The sequence below is a fragment of the Humulus lupulus genome, chromosome 9 (assembly GCF_963169125.1).
Source record: "Humulus lupulus chromosome 9, drHumLupu1.1, whole genome shotgun sequence".
NCBI lineage: Eukaryota > Viridiplantae > Streptophyta > Magnoliopsida > Rosales > Cannabaceae > Humulus > Humulus lupulus.
The window spans coordinates 23,795,450-23,814,675 of NC_084801.1; the positions used below are offsets into that span (position 1 = coordinate 23,795,450).

Sequence of the window (19,226 nt, forward strand, 5' to 3'; positions counted from 1 at the left end):
CATCTGGGTACCACAAAGATGTATCAGGATCTACAGACATTATATTAGGATGAAGAAGAATGTGGTAGAGTATGTGGCCAGATGTTTGACATGTCAGCAGGTGAAGGCTAAGCATCAGTGACCAGCAGGGTTACTTCAGCCTTTAGGTATCCCAGAGTGGAAGTGGGAGGACAATTACCATGGATTTTGTGGGAGGTCTACCCTGGACGGTAGGACTTCACTACAACAATTTTGCTTATATATTACGTCAAAATATTACATATATTTAGAAGTGCTATAAATATATACTAATAAAAACAAACAAGCTGAAATTTTACCCTAAAGGCGGCAAGTGAAAATACTTACCGCCAAATGAAAATGAAAAATATCATTTGGGTTTCCTCTCTCTCTCTCATTCGGATTCAGCTCACCCTAATCACGCCTCATCCTCTCTCTCTCGCCTTCATTTTATCAGTTCCCTCTCCATTCTCCATTGCGCTCTCTCTCACCGAGTCTATTGACTCTCTCCATCATGCCATGACCATGCCTAGCTAAAGCTCTCTCTCTAATAGAGTCTATCGACTCTCTCTTCCTCAAGCCCCGATACTCTAAAGTCCGACTGAACAACACCATGTTTAGTCTCTCTTCACTCTTTCCCGTTGAGCTGTTGGAGCACACGCGAGCACGGAGCAGCTAAACCAAGACCCAGGTAACCCAATATAATATGTATTGATCCCATATATTTAATTGAGAACTTTTCCTTTCATGTTGATTGAAAAAAAAAATTGACATTAGCTTCAGATATATGAAAATTTTACTTATGAATTCATCAGTAGATTGAACCAATTTCAAGGATGCTGCTGCTTCTGGAACTCGAACCAATTTCAAGGAAAGCTTGTCGTGGCAGGCTCATAGAGGCCTCATTCTCTCTCTCATTATCACAGCATATGGTACCTCAACTGGATCCGCAGTGTTATGATTTAACTTTATCATTTACATTTGTTATTGCCCAAATTTCATTTCTTTGGCTTAAAGAAAATTTTGTCTTGACTTTTGCTGTTCCAAGGGAGACCTGTGGTCGGGTTCAGAGGCTGGTGCTATTAAGATATGGCCTTGGGAAGCTATTGAAAGATCTTTATCTTTAACTGTTGAAGAAAGGCCCATGGCTGCACTACTTGTAGAGAGGTCCTTCATTGACCCAAGGGGCCAACTCGCTGCAAATGGTTTCGTCAATGTCTTTAATTCCGATGTCAAGTACCTCTTATCTGATGATTCCAGAGCCAAAGTGTGGACTGCTGGTTATTTATCCTTTGCATTATGGTACCCCTACATTCCCGCTTCCCACTATTTGCTTTCTACACGTCTAAAAATAGTTTTGGTGGAATTTTTTTTTTTTGAACTCTTACAATATGAATATAAGATGACATTTTCAAATAATTGTTTGTGAAGTTCTTGACCAATCATAACTTATATTATGGGCACAATATGTTCTTGATGATTTTTTAATGAACATGATTGAAGCCAATATCTTAGACACTGAATTTAATCATAAGTTGTACTTTTATATATGTGGGTATGTAAAATTGTAAATGCTATTTGTTTATCTGCTAACTTTGATACTTTAATGCTTCCATTAAGCGCTCTTGCCCATGCAATATAATATGTAAATCTAAGAATAATTTGATTGATGAATGCTGGGAAAAGAATAAAATTTAATTATGCAATGAAAATGAGAGGTGAATGTTCAACTAATCACGAGCCTTTTTTCTTAGAATTAATTAAAGGAATTAATACATGGAATTATAACATGATTTATGATTATTTATTTCTTTTGTTTTTTTAGCGCATTAAATATCTGTTTCTTTTTATAATGACTTTTCTTGTTTCCTGACTGTAGGTAGGTCTTGAGGGGAGTTATGTTGGGCAGTGGTGGCTGGATATGATTGACAAAACATTGGATGAGGATCAACATTTGAACGAGTTGGTTCTAGGCAGTTAGTAGGCTTGCTTATTGCTGCATGGTTGGTATTTTCTATCAAAATCTCTTTTGTGAATTGTTATTGTTATTATTTTTTCAATGTCTCAGATGTAGAGACTTAATTTTGCGTCACCATTTTTTAAGTGCCGTGTCTGATTAACTCCTTAATAACTTCAAGTATTTAACCTATTACTAACTGTATCTCAAGTGAACTCAGTTGTTTCTTACTTTCTTAAAATCAAGTGGGTAATTTTTAGTTTGTTTGTCTCGAACTAGATTTTCTCAGGAATAAGGATAGAAACCTTATATTTAAGATTTTTTTGTTCTTCTCTTCCATGCTTTTGCATTCTGCCTACTTAATCTTTTTATGGTCTCTTTGTCAGTTAAGATTTTTCATTAATGATTGTTGAATGTCATCCTTTAGGGTGAGAACTGATATTAGAGCTTATGTTGGAGATGTTGATGTAGCAGTAGTTCTGTGTGGCTTTGGGCGTGCCATTGGTAATAAGGTAGGTTCTTTATGTTAATTTGAATGACATGATTGTGATGCATACATTGTTGTTACTTTTATTCATTCAAAGACTTGATGGTTTCCAAACGGTTTCTTTATGGTTTCTGTTTGGCTTATAGATCTATATATGTTCATGCCTGCTGATGCATATACTCAACATAAGTAAATATGTGAACTGCCTTTTGTCTAAATAGAAATTGATGACTTTTTTTTAGGGAGCTGTTGGTTTGAGGATGAGAGTGTATGATCGAATAATGTGCTTTGTTAACTATCACTTCGCTGCACATCTAGAAGCGGTTAATCGTCGCAATGCAGACTTTGATCATGTATACTAGACAATGTCCTTCAGTCGACCAACTAATCTCTTCAATGCCGCTTCCGGTACAATATTGTACCTATTCTTTTTTAGTTCGCTTGTCTTCTCAATGTATTTATTTTGGCTTATTTATAGATCTGGATTGCCATTGCTCCTTTCTGTTGCAGCTAGTGCTTCATGTGCTGCTCAGGTGCTTCGAAATACAACTGTATGTACATGTCATCACTGTAGCATGCTAAATTGGTCTGAGTTATTTTTTTTTTCAAAGTTAAATAGTTTCAGTTCATTTTATGAAGCATTGTTGTCTTCACAGACTGGTGTTTCCTACTCTGCTGAAGGGATGCCTGAATTATCTGAGGCAGACATGGTCATATATCTTGGTGATCTTAATTATCGATTAGATGGTATATCTTGTGATGAAGCTAGAGATTTTGTGTCACAAAGATGTTTCGATTGGCTTAGAGAAAAGGATCAACTTAGAGCAGAAATGGAAGCTGGAAATGTCTTTCAAGGAATGTGTGAGGCAGATATTAGGTTTCCTCCCACATACAAGTTTGAAAGACACCAAGTTGGTTTAGCAGGTAACTTTTTCTGTGCAAGTAGTATTGTTCAGTTTATGCCAATTGAACTGTTCGAGAGACGGGTGGTTGGGGTAGTTTGTATCTCTTCTAATCAGGTGTTTAGCAGGTAAAAAAAATCTTGTAGGTGGGCTTTCGTTCCTGCTATAGAGCTTTTCATTGATGCTGATAAAAAGCTTCCGGAAATAATTGACTTGTTTGTAAATTATCTTTTTGTAGGGTATGATTCAGGTGAAAAGAAGCGAATTCCAGCTTGGTGTGATAGAATCATATACCGTGATAGCCGTTCAACCACTGCATCAGAATGCAGTTTGAACTGTCCTGTAGTTTCCTCAATATTGCAGTAAGTGATTGTAATATGTAACATATATTTTTTTTTCCCAATTGCAATAAAGTATAAAAACAAATGGAATGTATCTCATAATTTTTTATCTGGTCTAAGGCCATCCAGGTGGCCTTTAGAACCCCCTTAAATTCTTCCAGTGCGATACTAGATAAATTTCTACGGGTTTACAGGGATGCATTTCTTTATTCTGTATTTAATAGGGTTGTGATTGTCAAGGCCATATTTGGATGCATGTACTTATCAAAAGAAGCTCATCAGTTTTGTTTCTGGCTAAGTCTCTAGCTCTTTAGTTCATATTAATCTGCTCAAAATTTGATGTTCAAAACTTCAAATCACACATATGAAGGGAGGGAACAGAGTTGAGAAAAAATGCTCAATAATTTTATTAAAATTTCTTGTGTACTGGACTAACACCTGTGACAACTTATACTGATATCTTTTCTACTCCTGTCTAGGATACACTGACACCATGGTTTTATACTTAAATACCTGCCATCTTCTGTTTGATAGGTATGAGGGTTGCATGGATGTGACAGACAGTGATCATAAGCCTATCCGCTGCATCTTTGCTGTTGATATTGCACGAGTTGATGAATCAGTTAGGAGACAGGAGCTTGGAGAGATTCTTGGAACAAATAAGAAAGTCAAAGCTATACTTGAAAAACTGTGCAAGATTCCCGAAACGATCATCAGCACAAACAACATAATTCTTCAAAACAAGGACACATCGATCTTGCGTATTACTAATAAATGTGGGGAAAGAGATGCATTATTTTAAATCCTTTGTGAAGGACAAACTATCGTTAATGAGGATGGGCTTGCATCAGATCATTGTCCTAGAGGCTCCTTTGGCTTTCCTCGTTGGCTTGAGGTAACTTGTTTTGCTTTTAAAAAAGAACAATAGTTATACTTTTGCAGGTTCTTATTTTGTTTGGTTGAGAGGATTACAAAATTATACTGTGTTTTTATTACTTTGCTCGTTTTATTTTTCAGTTATATATATATTAGTGATATAATGTTCAAATTTTAAATTTGTTGCAAAGCTACACCACTAGTGCTAAGAAATATCAGTAAAAGAATTTAGAAAGACATTTCTAATCCTGATAAATTTGTAATTTAAGAAACATATAGAGAGGAAGTGATCTATTAAATGCATTTTCCCTCTTGTTCAAGGATTGTTTCTCTGTATAATTCATTTGAACAAAAAGAACACTTAATCTTACTTTACTGTGTGCCCGTGCAGCTGGCCTGGTGGTTATTTCTTACCTCTAAATCAGACCCGACCTTCCTGTTTTACACTTCTACAACAGATTGCTTTGTGGACACACTCTTTAGCTCTTTTGCTAGTATTTAACGTCTATCTTTTTTCTTTTTACCAGTATGAAGTGAACGGAAAAGTGGCTGATTCAATGCTTGTTAATACCATATTGATGCTGGTGTATGTTACTAAGTTTTTTTGGTGGGAAGCTGGATACTGGAGCACAATGGATATTGCACATGATCGATGTTGTATCATGTTGTTATTGTTGTTTTTGTAATGGTCAACTTTATGGATGTTGTATTTCTCTCATCTTCAATGACCAAAAACTTTTCTTGTTTAGGAAAATTACTATAAAGTTGTGTTTCTATTTTTCATTTTTGAAGTAAAAATTGTTCAAGATTATAAAACTTTATTATGTTATGCTTTCAAACTTAAGTTAGAACTAAGATCTCATGAAGTAGACACATTTATAGTTTGAATTAGTTATTGTTTAATGTAATACTTATGGTTTATCAATCTATTGAGAATTACATTTTATGATTAATTTTGAATTTTTTTTATCAAAATACAATAATGAAAATCTTTTAATTAAAAAAAAACCATATAAGTATACTTATCAAAATAAAATTTAAAATTTTATTACTATATGTTATGATTTAAAAGCATATTATAAGCGTAAAAAATCGTTATGGTTTATATAATATAACAAACTAAAAATGTTATCAAAATAATCAAATGTAACAGTTGAAAAGTGTTATGAAAAAAATACAAGATTAAACTTCAAATTTATAATCGAAAACTCTATCTAAATGTTATTATTTGAATATTATAGCACCTAAAAATGTGTTATTGAATAGTTTAAGATAACACCAAACATAACATTCAAAAAATGTTATAGAAAAGACTGGACTTTTAATAACATGGGCTACGTTAGCATTTTCAGAAGTGCTATCAATAGTCCCAGATAGCACTTTTTAAGTGTTATGAATACTGTTTTTTCTTGTAGTGCTTCATGACTCGGTGTGGGTGATCGTGGACAGATACACCAAGTCAGCTCATTTTCTACTAGTGAAGTCGACGTACACAATGAAACAGTATGCAGAGTTGTATGTGAGGGAGATCGTTCATCTCCATGGGGTTCCTAAGTCCATTGTATTTTATCGAAACCCTATCTTTACCTCTAAGTTTTTGGGAGCTCTGTAGAAAGCCACGGGGACTCAGTTGAAGTTTAGCACAGCCTTTCATCCTCAGACTGATGGGCAGTCTGAGAGGACGTTTCAGGTGTTGGAAGATATGCTTCGGGCATGTGTGATCGACTACGAGGGATCTTGGAGTAAGTATCTCCCGTTGATTGAATTTTCGTATAACAACAGTTATCAGTCCGTGATTGGAATGGCTCCTTATGAGTTGCTATATGGAAGGAAATGTAGATCACCCATTCATTGGGACGAGATGGGTGAGAGGAAGTATTTGGGGCCAGATATGGTTCAGAAGACAAGTGAAGCTATTGAGAAGATTCGAGCCAGAATGCTTGCTTCGCAGGGTAGACAGAAAAGCTACGATGATCCTAAGCGTAGAGATGTGGAGTTTCAGGTTGGGGACCATGTGTTTCTGCGAGTTTGACCATTGCGAGGGGTGAGAAGATTTGGAGTAAAGGGCAAGCTGAGCCCTCGGTTTGTTGGGCCTTTCGAGATTTTAGAAAGGATTGGACAGGTGGCTTACAGGTTGGCCTTGTCACCGTCGTTGTTGGGATTTCACGACGTATTCCATGTCTCTATGTTGCGGAAGTATGTCTTAGATTCGACGTATGTATTGAAGTATGAGGACTTAGAGTTGCAGATAGATTTGTCCTATGAGGAGCGACCGGTTCAGATTTTGGATTGGAATGATAAAGTTCTACGGAATAAGACGATTCCGTTAGTTAAAGTATTGTGGAGAAAAATCAAGGTGGAGGAAGCGACCTGGGAGATAGAGACAGTGATGCAGGATCAATATCCCGAGTTATTCAGGTAAATTTCGGGGACGAAATTCTCAATAGGAGGGGATAGTTGTAATGACCCAAAATTACTAATAAGGCTTAAGGGCCTTGATTAGTGTGCCGGGAGGACATAATTTGTTTATGTGTGAATTTATTAAGTTTAAATCGTGATTATATAATAAGCATGCTTGTATGGTTGTATGAATGTTAATGTGATTATATGTTATATTTGTGAGAAACACATTATTATGTGGGTAAGTCTGTAGCATGCGACTTGAGGCGATCCTAGGGAGCTAGTTAGCGGGAAAGTCACAATGGGGCTTAGTACTTGAATTTGGGCAAGTCAAGGGGTATTTCAGGTGTTGGATGGTTATTTAGGTTATCGGGTTATGGAAATAAATAATTTGAGATATATTTGAGGTTAGGAAGCTTAGGTGGGAATACTGGGGAATTTTACCGTTTTGCCCTCGGGGATGTTTCCGGTACCCCGAGCCTCGGGATTAACTTAATTACCTAAGGATAGACTAAGTAAAAACTCAGAACTCAGTGGAAACAAAGGAACCGACCTTCCCTCTTTCTTCCTTTCTCACTTAAAGAACACTACAGAAAACTTAAGGAAAACTCAGCTAGAATTCAGTGGATTGAGCTGAAATTTGTGAAGGATTAGTCTAGTGTTTAGTTAAAGGGTTCAACCAGGATTAAGGTAGGTCATAAGCTTTGTGCATGGTGATTAATTTTGTGATTATGGCTGGTTTTTGAGGTGTTTATGGATTTTGATATTGAAGGATTGAATTGAGGCTGAAACTTCGAAGTTAGCTCAGGAATCTTTAAGAAAGTTGTTTTATCAAAGAAGGTAAGCTCCAATTCATGATTTAGTGTTTGAATTCTGAGTTTTTATGACTAGTTTTGTTGTTTTTAAGCTTTTGGATTTCAGAGATTAAAGTGGGATTTTGATGGTTTTCTAGGCTGGGTTTTCGTTGGATTATGTTGTTGGAATCATGTTAGAAGTTTTTTGATAATTGAGTTGTGGAAATGGGATAGTTTTGGATGGTTTTGAGTGGGGTTTGAGAGTAAAAAATGGAGGTTTTTCTGGGTTCGAAGGGGTCGGGTCGTGGCATAGTTCTTGGTGAGCCATGGCCCTATGAAGCTGAAGTGTGTTAAGGAAGGAGGGTGGGTCGCGGCCCGTGTCTGATTCTGAGTGTGGGAGGGCTCTGTTTGAGGGCCATGCCGCGGCATGGGAGGCTAGAGCTGCGACCCTTAAGGGAATTTGGGATTTTGGCATTTTAAACATCGGAATTTAACCTAGAGTGCTCGGGATCAAATCTACTACCCTGCTTGGTGGATTTTGATGTTTCGGAGACTAGAACCTTATTTAGAAGCCCTTTTATAATTATTAATGGTATCCCTTATCTTGGTTGTGACTAGGTTTAAGCTAGGGGCTCGGGAAATGGATCGTGCTCAAGAGGCATCTCACGTAACCAGATTATTTGGAAACTAAAGGTAAGAAAACTGTACCTGGCTGTGGATTTATAATGGGACTAAGGGTTCCCTATTTTGTATGCTTTGTGAAGGATGGTATTATGCCATGTAAATAGTAAAAAAAAAAAACGGCCTAAGAGTGCCGAGGTTTACACTAGCGCACAGGGCGCGGCTCGGCCACTGGTAGCTGAGGACAGCTTATAATGCACTGATCTCGGTTTAAGCGGGCCGGAGTTAGTGGGGTATACAGAGGGTGCGACCTAAGGTGTCGACCCTGATTATCATGTGATTTGATTGTCATTATCGATTGGTGGATTGTTATGCTGTATAGCTGGGTGTTGATTAGCTGAATCTTTGGTTGAATCTTCATGCTTTGTGATTATTGTGGTATGTTAAATATATGAACATGCCTAAGGGGTTATCCAAATGTTATTATTGCTTGTTATACAATATGATATGTTTTCTTGCTGGGCCTTGGCTCACGGGTGCTTCGTGGTGCAGGTAAAGGCAAGGGCAAGCTTGATCAGCCCTGATTCGGGGAGTTCTGAGAGCAGAATGTACATGAACAGCTGCTCAGCCGCCACAGTTGAGGGGAGAAAGGGACATGAGAATCATAAACGTCTGTTTTGCTTTTAGAATGGCTAGTGGTTATTTGTGCTCTGGAATTTTTGTAAACTAGCTTTTAAATGCTGTTTCTTTTGGGATCCCATATGTAAAATGTTTAGTTGTATGAAAAATATATTTTGAGACCAAAACTTTTTAGCCCTAGCGCATTAATGATTTTAGCTAAAACGTTTTTAACTAAATGACTTGATTAGCAAGTCCTGCACCTTTATAAGTACACAGTGTAGCGGTCTTGACTATCTAGGGCGTTACAACAACAGTAGCTCTTGAACTGTCGTGTCATGCAAACTTACACAAGACGACAATTCTGGTGAGACTGTTGTAGCATATCTACTTTTAACACGAGATGACTTTTCTACGAAATCTATTGTCTCATCTAATACAATTTTTTTAATCAAGTATGAACAAATTTATATATTTTTTAATATAATATAATATATTATATAAATATATTCATAAAAAAATTATAAATTAATAATTTGTAACATAGAATAGATATTAGTTATAATTTGAGTTTTGTCGAATAAATTATTTAAATAATTGTCTAATTTTTTAATAATTTGTAATATTGATCATTAATTAAATTATTTATTATATATTTAATAAAAAAATTTAAATAAAAAATCATTAATGATATTTATTATGATGTTATAGTATTAATTTTATTTATTTTTCTTATAAAACTAATAACAATTATTTACAAAAAAAAGTTAATTAATATTGAAATAAAACTTGTCAAATTAACAATCAATAATTTGTAATACTAAAATTAGTTTAGTTAAGCATAAATTATTTAAATAATTTATCTAACTTTTTAATCATATTTAATATTAGCTATTAATAAATTAATTATTATATTTAAATATATATTTTATAAATATAAAAACCTAAAAATATATTTATAAAAGTATAGCTAACGTAATATACTTTTCCCTAATCCATCTCTTTCTCTTCTCAGTCGTTCTCTCATCTTTCTCAGCCTATCTCTCTATCACACATTCTCTCCATCGTGGTCCCTCTCTCACTCACTCACTCACTCACGCCAGCGAACAACACGAATAACGGGGGCTCGTGGTCTTGGGCAAACAATGGGGGCTCGGGGGTCTTGGAGGCTCGGTCTCTCTCTCTCTCTCTCTTTCTCTCTATCTCCGTTGTTTAAGGTCAGGGGGCTCGGGGGTCCTGGGAAAAAGACTTAGGGCTCGGGGTCTTGGGCAAACAACGGGCGCTCGTGTTCTGTTTGGGGTTTTTTTCGCATGTGGCATATGCTTTAAATTTGCTCCATTTTTTAATCTGATATGCTCTCTTTTTTTATAATCTTCTCCGTTGTTTTTTTTTTTTTGTTCTTTGATAATGTAATATGATTTTGGAGTAACTAGGTGGTTATAATTGCATATCTTGTGGTCTGAATTTGTTGCAGCTGGCGGTGCTACTGATATGATTTTAGCAATTTTTAATAAAAAAATATTTGGGATTTTGCAGGTGGCACTGTTGCTACAATGGCTTGGTAAAAACTATTGATTTTAACATTATAATCTGATCTGATTTTTTTTTGTCTTTTTGCTATTCTAAGAAATAAATTTTCTTAAACGTTTTTAGTATTCTACAACTATAACAATCTTTCTTTCTATATATATCTTCCATTGCTAATGGTGGAGATCTTTTCCTTTATATTAAATACGCATATATAGTTTCACACGACACATAATCAAGTACATTTTACAGATATTTATATATATATATATTAGATTCAGACATTAGTGTTTCATATATATATATATACAGTACTCATAATAAATGACATTAAGATTGTTTTTGAAATATTTGATTGTTTTTTTGTTCCAGTGACTAAACAAAACAATTTCTGAACTTGGTTTTACTTCTTAATGCAGGGACATCAACTGCAATTCATTACAGAACTGTGGTTGTTTTACTTTATCATTCAATTTCTTATTATTTCAAGGGGAATTGAACATAATTTCCCGTCACTCAAAAAGGCTATTGGCAAGTTAACTCTTTACTCAGTCATCCTTTTTGTTCCATCTTGTTGGTAGTTTGATTGTAGAAGGAATTTGAGAAATGAGTTGTTTGCTCGTAATTTAGCTTCATAGACTAATAATTGTAATTATGTAACTCTACTAAATGGTTACCCAAATCTCATGTATTTTGATACCATTTTATTGAAGTTGCTCTACGTTTCAATAAAGAAAAATATAAAGATTATTTTTTGTTAATTTTTTAATTGCTTTTCTACTATTAAGACATGGATTTACATGGTCAAGGCAACAATACATTTTAATTATATTGTAATTATACATGAAATTTATGATGAATGTAGTAGTTTAAAGCAGGAAAACGAAATCTCATTTTCTATGTATGGTACATTAGTCCACAACATTATGCTGTCTCGTTTACCATATGGCACGATAGTTGCTTAAAAGCTGTTATGTCATGTTATCATAATTGTCCATGAACTATTGTATCATGTACTCAAGAAGACGACATTTGCACATCAACTATTGTCCCTTGTGGTGCATGAGGTGACAATTTTATTTGAACTGTTGTCTCTTGCTAGAACGTGGTACTACACTGCATTTTACAATAATATCATAACTGTTGTATTAATATTTTTACTACAGTCTAAAATTATGGTACCATGTCAAACTTTGAAAAGTATGAAGGTTTTTATATAATATAACATAACTATTGAAAAGTTTGTTTAAATCAAATTGTTAAGTAGAAAGGGAAAACAAAATTTTGAAACCTCATCTTATATCACTCCCCACACCTCATAATGAGGAGGAGAAATATAATAACCAATTACCAATGTTGTGAGCAATACAGACATATAGCTATTGTTTGAACTATATATTTCTTTTTGATAAGTGAAATAAATAAAATATGAATAAAAGTCTATATACCTCCTAAACTTATAGTATGGTAATACAAATGGAAACAAGGGCGAAAGCATTTCCTTCATTTAATTCTTACAAGAGCTGAAAATAAAATTCATAGTAAAATTCTTAAAAATGAACGTTATGGTTAGACACTATCACGTTTTAGGTATGTAAATCAATATTTACTCAATATTTCTTTATGACGGTGTTTATTGTAGTCATACTAAGACTTCTGAATTTTTTTGAGAAAATTCTCATAATTTATAATGCAAAAATGAGGGTTTAAATAGTATATTGCCTGTATGTTTTTATATATATATATGCGTGGAAAAACAGACTATTTAAACTTTATTTTTGGTACTATAAATTATTTTGATTTTTCTAAAATTTTACAAAAAACTTATTATAAGTATAATGAACACTCTGATAGAAAAATTTGAGAAAAAAATTAATTTACATGCCTAAAACCCATTTCTTACCAGTGCCTTCCCTTAGAAATAAGAATTTTCCGAAATTTACTAATATCTAAAAAGACTCACATACTGACAAATGAAGGGTTAAAGCTAAAAAAAGAGTAAATAATTGAAAAAGAAAGGTCCAAATCAAAGGACAACAAGACCATCATTTATTTTAAATGCAGTACATGGTGAATATATATAATAATAATAATAATAATAATAACAATAATAATATATACTAATAAAGCATTAGACATTAACTGTCAAATTACAATGAGTTCTACAGGAGAAGTTGAGCAAACATAAAAAACTTGATCACAAAACCGTGTAAAACAGAGGGAAGTTGAGTATATAAAGACTAGAATGTATGATAAAACACATTTTTTTTCACATTATTTACTCTATTGTTATATTATTTAAAATAATATAACATTTTTCTCCTTAGATTAAATAATTTATTTTTATAACACTTATTTAATCAATTAAACATTATATTAAAATATAATATTTTCCCACTTTATTAAATAATCACTATTTATATAAACATTTGTATTGTTGCATAAAATAAGATGTCTTTCAACTTAAATTTTACCATTTTAATATCTATAAAGAGTGATATAGGGTTAAAGCTAAAAAAAAGGGGCAAATAATTGAAAAAGAAAGGTCCTAATCAAAGGACAACCAGACCATCATAGTGGCAAACAAAAGGTTTATTTTAAATGCAGTACATGGTGAATATATTAATAAAGCACTAGACAATAATGTCAAATTACAATATGAGTACTATTGGACAAGTTGAGCAAATAAAAATACTTGATCATAAAACAGTGTAAAACAGAGGGAAGTTTAGCATACGAAGACTAGAATGTGTGATAAATTATACTTTTGTCATATTATTTAATCTATTATTATTTTATTTGAAATAATATAACATTCTCTTACTTAGATTTAATAATCTCTTTTTATAACGCTTACTAAATCAATCAAACATTATATTAAAATATAATATCCCCCACGTGATTAAATAATTACTCTCTATAGAAACATTTGCATTGTTGCATAAAATAAAATGTCTTTCGACTTGAATTTTACCTCAGTGTAATTATCAGAAAATTTGTTGAAATTTTTGTTGCCGAAGCATTGAATCACTATTTCTTAATGACAAACTGGTGATAGCACACACAATTTTGTTATGTTCACTTGAGACCTCAATGTCTTGTTTTTGCACCATTAATGGCCGTGTGCACCACCCAATTCTATTCGTAGACTTTTCTTAAGAATGACTCACAATTCTCATGAGGGGCAACACCACCCCTAGATCTATATAGATAAAACTCTTATAGTATTTTGTTACCCTAAAATACTTGTCTTTCAAGACTGAGTTCTATTAAAAATATTTTCAGTTTTAAACATTATTTTGGTAACACACTAGTACTCATATCTCATATGGGACAAAATTTTGAATACTACTATTCACTTGATTGACTTGTTATTACCTATTTAACATAATAATAGTTTGATTACTAGTATTAAGATAGATTATCATCAATTGCGAATCTCTTAAGGGAGTCTAAGTCTCCTCCCTTCAGATGTGGAAATGATTCCATTAATATCATTTCTTTTCTCATGTATCCATACTTAATAATTCTCTCATTATTTTATTCAAACCTTGTTGCTAGCTATAGTTTGATTAAAAAATAGTTACACCATTAAAATTGTGAGTTTGACCATAGTCAACACCCCCACTATTTTATACTTTAAAATTCAAGATAATTGTAGAGTCCCAGAATTTTACTTAGCTAGTAAAATAGTAGTAGTAGTAGTAGTAGTAGTAGTAACAGCTAGTAGTAGTTATAGTATGATAGTTACTGTGGATTTTGGTTCAAACCGGGACTTAGTTGAACACTCTAGCAACACTTATAAATTTTATAAGTTTAACCTATAGTTTAAGAATATTAATTATAACATAAGGTTTGATTAATATTGCTGATTATAAGAATGTCATTTATTATACTATAAGGTTTAGATAGAACTAATAAGATCACGACACTTGTCATGTGCATGTTTATTAAGGAATTAAATATTTTTTATGAATAGTTCTATAAAAGAAATATTTAAAAACTCTACGACCTGCCAGCAGCTTTAAAACCGTATTATGACTCTGTCAAAGATGTTTATCCAATTCAAATTAAGCTAAAAAAGTGCAATTACGTGTCTAATATTTCAGCGTATGCCGATATATCGAAGTTGTAGGGGCGATATACCGCCACAAGAGAGATGTGAAAAACACGTCGATTTTGCACGAATGATCGAACCAGCCTCAGGAATACTGGGAGAGGCAATATATCGCCTATAGGGGGCGATATATCGGCCCCACCTATGTATTTTTGAAAGTTCGGTTTTCAATTTTAAAAATAGCCTTAACCTCTTGACTAGCCTCTGAACGTTTTTGACCGAGTCTTAAGCATCTATTGAGCGAATATTCAAATATTTTTCAATTAATATTAATTATTTTATTCAAGCTAAAAGGAGGTAGTTTCACTCCTTGAACTCTATAAATAGGACCTAGTCCCCAGCCATTTTTCTCATTCTTCAAGCTGTGTTCAGAGTCTTCAAGCTGCTAGGTTTACTATAGAGTGATAAACACTTGGGTTGGGATAAAAGCTTTATCATCTTAAGCTTTATAAACACTTGGGAAGTGAGATATAGAGTGTGTTTTCAATATCGAGGTGTAGTTCGGTTTTAGTACATCCAAAGGTATTCCTATTCTTAAGTTCATTTCAATTTAATTCTTTAGTTTTCTTTAGTTTTCATTCAGATCCTAACTCATTGTTTTCAATTCTTGGGTAGGTATTTAAGTTCTTTGAACTTAAGGTTTCTTTTCGGTAAGCTTCATCTTGGTGGTTTAGTTCTCTTCTTTATCATCTCTTTTCTTTAGAAATACTCACATTCTTATTGTTGGTTTTAGGAGTGTTCCAAATCCCGTCTTTGTTCTCAAATATCCTGGTGTTGGTAAGAAAAATAGGATAGATTCTATATGTTTATATGTTATGTTATGTTATGTTATGTTATGTTATGTTATGTTATGTTATGTTATACATTATGTATAGTATGTTTATAGTCCTTGGGCAAATGAGTTGTCTAGATAGCGAGCCCCAATAATTTACGGGCATATGACTTGCTTAGCTAGCAAGCCCCACAAATCTATTGGGCATATGACTTGTTTAGTTAACAAACTCCAAGAAGTATGATGGCCATTGTAGTATATGACATATGTTTATAGTATATGTTTATGATATAGTTTATGTATATGTTTTATGTTATTAGTAGATTTTCCTTGCTGGGCATTAGGCTCATTCCTTTATTTTTATGTATGCAGGAAAATAGATATGGCGACGGAAAGATTCGTGGTAGCTTGGCTTGTGTATTGAGAAAGAAGGGATTCGATGGACTGTGTGACGATTCGAGGACGATGTTGTTTTTAGTCTTTAAATTATGTTTTTATGTATTTTTCGCATTTAGCTTTGTAAAAAATTTCATTTAAGTTTAAAGTTATGTTTTGTTTTCAAACAATAGGATCACATACTATTCATTTATGTATTTCAATATTTACTTTAGAGTTTTTAATAAAGTTGTGAATGTTTCTTATGTATGTTTTCTCGAAAGTACTGTCTATGTATAATAGTTTTAATGGTTCAAGGTCTTAGAATTAGTTGGGTCATTGCAGTTGGTATCAGAGCAACTGTTCATTCGCATGGAGTTCTCCTTGATACACACGCTCAAGCTCCAAATCTAACCGCCAATGTAAGTATTTATGTTATAGTTATTATGTTTATATGTATAGCTAACGTTTAAGCTTTATGTTTTCAGTTAAGAATGAATGGAGCATTAACTTATGAGGATATCCGAGCCATTAAGGCCTTGGAAAGAATTAGAGAGCTATGAAATACCGTAGGAGTGTTAGAAAGAATCACTCGGAGACTACTCTTATTCCACAGGGAGATAGGTCACCTCCAAGCAACTAAGCAAATCATGATGAGAGCTACGGAGCAATATGTTTTAGTGATTAGAATTTTTAGAGATTATCCTACTGTAATTACAGCCTTAGAAGATATATGGGAGACTATAGATGACGAAGATGAATTACCGATAGCTATGAGATATTATTTTCTCATACTTCTAAAATGGAATTCCAATTTACAAATGAGCAAAAACATAGAATATTCACGAATCTTCCTCGAGGGCATTTTGAGGCTCAAGATAATGATGACTATGAGGAGATAGATGATGATATGCTAGATGAAGGATCAGATGTAGAAGATCCCGATTTTTAGAATAGATTAGTTTCTTTATTTATTTTATTTATGATTGTAATTAGTGAAAAACCTTTTTCCAAATAAATATCATTGTTATTTTGTTGACATGTATGAGTTTGATTTTCTTTTGCAATCATAATAAATAGTGACCATGTTCGGTGAGGGTGGATACAAATCAATGAACTAGGTTCTCTATATTGAGAGTTAGGGGGCCATAGTAGTGGGAGCGATTTTATTGATCCCAGCCCTCCCTCAATATGGTTCACTTTTTAACAACGACGAGTTTCGAGCCTGAGAATTAAGTCATATAGGATGATTAGAAACAGACTTAGAAAATAATAAAGATGGCTTATTTTTCTAAGTATAGAAACACATCCTAATTAAAAGAAGGCTTATATAATTCCTTTCATAAAAAGTCATAATTAATAGGTCTGAGTTATGTTTGTTTAGATAGGCTTATATGCCAATGCGTCCAACTTCGTTCCTGAAAGCAATGAATCCCCTCCAGTTCACAAAAGGGGAGCGCGTGCTACCAATGCTGCTGCCAATCAAAGTGCGTCACCACCGCTGCCGTCGGTTGACAATACTGCAGAAATGGCTAGACTACGACAGCCTCCGCCTTTGCCGCAACCGCAGCCTCAAAAAATGGTACAAGCACCCCATCAATTAGGTCCTTATGGGGGATGGCCAATGGCGAAAAATGCACCATACCCAGCTCAGCACATGGAGCAAATTTACGAGCAGTTTCGTAAGCAACATGCTCCGAACTTTGAAGGGACAGCAGACCCCTTCGAGGCGGAAGAATGGCCCAGAAATGTGGAGCCAATCCTAGCGCACATGAACCTCGGCAACGTGGAACGCATATCCTACGTTTCATCTCTACTAAAGAAGGATGCTAGAATATGGTAGGACTTAGTTTAGTAGACTCACGATGTCCCCACCATGACTTGGACCAGATTTGTGGAGCTATTCCACAAAAAGTACTACAATTCAGTAGTCATCGCTACAAGAGTCGAGGAGTTCGCTGGTCTGAAGCAAAGGAACTTATCAGTAGCAGAGTATGCTCGGCAGTTCGACCGATTAGCCAAGTTTGCACCAGAAATGGTTCCAACTGACTTTCTGAGGGTGACCAAGTTCGTTAGAGGACTTTGAACAAAGATTGAGTTAGGGGTTAAGCTAGCAAACCGGGGAAATACTACCTATACCAATGTTTTAGAAACGACAATAGAAGTATAAAGGCTTCAGGCGAATGCTAATAAAGAGGAGGCCAGTACGCCTGATCCTAAACAATAGAGTCAACCTCAGAATGGTCGGAATAACAATCACAACAACAACAAAAATTAGTCCAGCAACAATAGTAATGGTCAGAATAGACAACATCCTGACAACAAGCAGTCCGATAATGATAAAAGGGCACAGACGAACAATGGAAGTAATAGGCCGGGTTATGTAGAATACACACAATGTGCTAAGTGCCAAAAGAAACATCCTGGTGAATGCCGTGCGAACACCAAGGGATGCTACAACTGTGGTCAGGAAGGACACCGGAAGAGAGAATGTCCCCAACTCAAGACAGAGGAGAAAAGGGACAACAAGATGGTTTCTGCCAGGGTATTTGCCTTAACCCAAAGATAAGTTGATGCTAGCAATGAAGTGGTTACAGGTCAGGTTGCTATCCTCAATAATGTATGTTCTGTATTATTTGATTTGGGAGCCACTCATTCATATATCTCGTTAGGAATGATAGAAAAACTAGACAAACCTTGTGAAAGATTTAGAACTAGGTTTGTAGCAGAGTTGCCTTCGGGAAAAGTAGTTCTATCATCACGGATAGTACGAGGCGTACCGGTCAAGATTGAGGACATAGAATTAGAAGGAGACCTGATAGAACTGGAGATCAAAGACTTCAACATGATACTAGGCATGGACTGGCTAGCAAGGCATGGCACAACCATCGACTGCAAATGCAAGAAAGTGACATTCGAGACTCCTGATGGCCTAAGACTATGCTTTATGGGACAAGTATCAGGACTACGCACACTGCTTATATCATCTCTCAAAGCTCAGAGGATGATAGAAAAATGATGTCAAGCATTCTTAGCCAGCGTCACGAATGTGGTAAAGGAAACACCACTAAAGGTTGGAGATGTCCACATTGTAAAGGAATTTCCAGAAATATTTCCTAATGACTTACCAGAGCTATCACCGATCGGGAAGTTGACTTCACAATCGAACTAGTACTGGGCACCAAACCTATCTCAAAGGAACCATACCGGATGGCACCTACCGAACTCAAGGAGTTAAAGACGCATCTACAAGAACTCCTAGACTTGGGTTTCATTAGACCGAGCCATTTGCCATGAGGAGCACCAGTTCTATTTGTGAAGAAAAAGGAAGAAAGCATGAGGATGTGTATAGATTACCGCGAGCTGAATAAGGTGATGATTAAGAATAAGTACCCACTACCCCAGATTGACGACTTGTTTGATCAATTCCGAGGAGAAACCG

General features: G+C 34.6%; 1 long non-coding RNA gene and 1 pseudogene across 1 annotated transcript; both read left to right on the forward strand.

Moving 5' to 3' along the window:
* The first annotated feature begins 833 nt into the window (after nucleotides 1-833).
* LOC133799520 (type II inositol polyphosphate 5-phosphatase 15-like) lies at nucleotides 834-5,246 on the forward strand (annotated as a pseudogene).
* Nucleotides 5,247-9,982: 4,736 nt separating this feature from the next.
* LOC133801520 (uncharacterized) lies at nucleotides 9,983-11,270 on the forward strand. Its single transcript, XR_009876887.1, has 2 exons — nucleotides 9,983-10,554; nucleotides 10,940-11,270. It is a non-coding gene; the product is annotated as an uncharacterized LOC133801520 (long non-coding RNA).
* Nucleotides 11,271-19,226: the final 7,956 nt, after the last annotated feature.